This window comes from Octodon degus, unplaced genomic scaffold (assembly GCF_000260255.1).
Source record: "Octodon degus isolate 3935 unplaced genomic scaffold, OctDeg1.0 scaffold00133, whole genome shotgun sequence".
Classification (NCBI taxonomy): domain Eukaryota; kingdom Metazoa; phylum Chordata; class Mammalia; order Rodentia; family Octodontidae; genus Octodon; species Octodon degus.
Genome location: NW_004524709.1, coordinates 6,224,528 through 6,227,804, shown reverse-complemented (window position 1 = coordinate 6,227,804; position 3,277 = coordinate 6,224,528). Strand labels below are relative to the sequence as shown.

The following is a 3,277-nucleotide window of genomic DNA, read 5'->3' as shown; positions in this document are numbered from 1 at the left end:
TCAAATAGTTTAGTGAAATATGCATGCATAAATTGTGTGTGTGTGTGTGTAGGGATAAAATTTAATTGGTACATCCAGTTACATGATACATAAGTTGTTATAAATTCTCTGAAAATTTAAAATTCCTCAACATAGTTATTTTTTTTGAAATACAGTACTACCAAATGCCATATTATATACTATGTCTAGGATTTTCTCCAATATAATCTAAACGGGGTAGAAATAATGAGACAAGCATGGTGGTGTACACCTATAATCCCAGCCCTTGGGAAGCTAAAGCAGGAGGATTATTGTGAGTTCAAGGCCAGCCTGAGCTACATGGCAAGACCCTGTCCAGAAAGAAAGAAAGAAAAAAGGAAAGAAGCTGGTGTTTTGAAATCTTCTGAAGTTGTGTATGATTGATGATGACACAGGAAAGGGGGAAGGAGGGTCAAAAGAACCTCGTGCCTGGGAGTCCACAAGAAATACTTAGACTTTGCCTGACATGGAATCTTTTAAGGGTGAGGGTGGATCATATCTGAGAGTTTCTGACAAGACCAGTCACTTTCAGAGCAATGTAGCAATAGACAAGAATTCTAAGAAACCTTTACCTATAGTGTGCCTTATAGTAGCTGAAGCTAACCCCTATGCTGAAAAGACGTCCATTTCTCAGTTAAGACTTCTGAAGTTTAACTTGTGCTTTCCTTGAAGGTAATACCATTCTGGCATAGAATAGATGGTGGTGTAGCTTAATTTGCATTATTTCTTGTCTTTTGTGTGTGTGTGTCTTATTTCTTGAAAACATATAATTGGATGCTTGACTTACTTAGTACCTATGTATATAATACTTAGGTATAAAATGATCATCGAGGCTGGGGAGATAGGTTGGTGGTGTAAGTGACTGCCTGATAAGCACAAAGACCCTGGTTCGATCCCCAGTACTGGGTACCACATGCCATGCAGGCCACTGAAACGCTGTAGTGGCACATGCCTGTAATCCCAGCATGGGGGAGGCTGAGACAAGAGGGTCACTACAAGTGTGAGCTACGTAGCAAGATCCTGTACCAAATAAATACATAAATAAAACATTTTTTAAAAATTGGGGCTGGCCAGGTAGCTCAGCAGATTAAAGCACCTGCTTAGGCAGACCCAGGGGCCAGGGGTTCAATCCCCCAGCCTGCTGTGCCACCCCTGCCCCCAGGGCACACTTGAGACATTGATTGAGACTGGATGTGGTGGTACACACTTGAAAGCCTGAAAACAGGAGAATCACTTGGAGTTCAGTCTGTGTATTGAGACCCTGTAGACCCTGTACTAAATACAAATAAATAAATAAATAAATAAATATTTTAATGATCACCTAGGCCAGAGAAAAGATTACATTTTTCACCTTGATCACATGCCTGACAGTGGTTCTCATAAGGAAAAAAAGTAAGTTGATGCACCACAAGATTTTGGAAAGATTCCTCAATTTGGAATTGGATTATTTTTAAATGTAAAAAAAAAAAAAAAAGAATTGGATTATTTTGGGCAGAGAACCAGATTTCTAAACAGGTTGTGATTTTATTACACTGAGAAAGTATTGAGCACCTGGAGACCTTGCAAAGTGGACACTTTTTAATCTAATCTTTGCTGAAGTTCAACTTAAAAAAAATAAGAATTTCTCGAACAGGAAGCATGTTCAGTATCTGGAGCTCCATCCTGGTTTCCATAGTACTAAAGGACGTGGGGACAGCTGGCTCTCCCTCCTATTTCCTTGTTCCAGGTCACTTATCCCTTTGCATACCCTTTCCTCTATCAAACTGGAACTTTACCTAAGGCCTCCTTCAGGCCTCTAGAAAGTCAGGAACAAGAAGTGGTGCCAGGTCTCTTTCCATTCACCACCTTGTTGAGAAACACAACCATATCTGAGGAGTGTGGTTGTCCCTCTGAAGACCCTGCTAAGAAGTAGAACACTTTCCTTGGTTCAAGAAATGGACATGCCTACCCAGACGGGATAGTCCCTGTTTGCTAATAGTGGTATCCAGACAAACAACACTGGCTTGTTCATTATTTTTTTCCTTTCTATTTTTTTGGTGGAACCAGGGATTGAACTCGGGCCCTTGTGCTTATCAGGGAAGCACTTATTCCACTGAGCCATCTCCCCAGCCTCTCATTATTTCTTATCTATTTCTACCTGTTCTATAGGTTATATTGAAGAGAATCCTAGACATAGTATACAATATAGCATTTGTTAGTACTGTACTTTAGTATGCATTTCTAAAAAATACTATTTTGAAGAATTTTAAATTTTCAGAGAATTTATAGCAATTTATGTATCCTATAAGGGGCTCCCTCACATGATAAGGGACTCCCAAATAACAGCAGCTTCCATTTTTTAAAATTTTATTTTGGGGCCTCTTGCCCCCTGGGCTGCTGGGGATCCCAGTGCTCCTCAGCCAGGGCTGGAGGCCAAGACAAACCCTGGAGGAGCATGGTCAGAGCTGCTGCGAGCAGGCATCCTTGCTTCTCTGCCTCAGACAGGCGTGGTGGCTGGACACTCAGACTATGGCAGGCATGCTGAGCCCAGAACTGGACCAGGGCCTTACATGAGACCTCTGCCACCTTGGGCCCTGAGCCTGGCTGAGTTTTCCCACAGCAGGCTCTACCACAGCGGTGTGGCAGGGAGTGATGAAGAAAAGCCCAGAGTGAGTGCTGGAGAAGACAGTGCCCCAGGAGGCTGGGCAAGGAAGCTAGCCTGACACCTGGGCACCAGTCACGAATACAAGCCCTGCTTCTGAACCCTGTGCCCGCCTCCACCAAGATTTCTGAATTGACAGATAACACAGAGTTTTAGAAGAGTTCTAGAGTTCTAAGAATATTTTTTGAAGAAAAGTTCCCAAAAGTTTGTTATTTTACTCTAGAACCAAAGCAATTAACCACTTTCTGTAGAAAACAAATTTTTGTTTGTTTCATAGTTTAATAGTAGTGCAGATGGAAGCTGGGGCCTTGCCTATTCAGCAGGCACTCCATACCTGAAAGCTACATCTCCCACCTGGATTCTATTTGTAAGCATCATCAACAAACCATCCACTGGGCTGGGGAGATAGCTTAGTAGAATAAATGCTTGCCTGGCAAGCACAGGCCCTTGAGTTCAATCCCTGGAACCACCAAAAAAAACAAAAAACATACTGATTCTTCATTTTTTCTCCTTCACAATTACAGAAGTAGTGAGGTCCTGGAGTATACTGTACTCTTTCTTTCTCCTTGTCTGGGCTAGCTTCCTCTTCCTTCTTAGCCAGTTGCCTTCCACCCCTAT

General features: G+C 42.2%; 1 non-coding gene across 1 annotated transcript; it reads left to right on the top strand.

Moving 5' to 3' along the window:
- Nucleotides 1–2,373: 2,373 nt before the first annotated feature.
- Nucleotides 2,374–2,504, top strand: LOC111812648. The gene has a single exon (XR_002818096.1).
- Nucleotides 2,505–3,277: the final 773 nt, after the last annotated feature.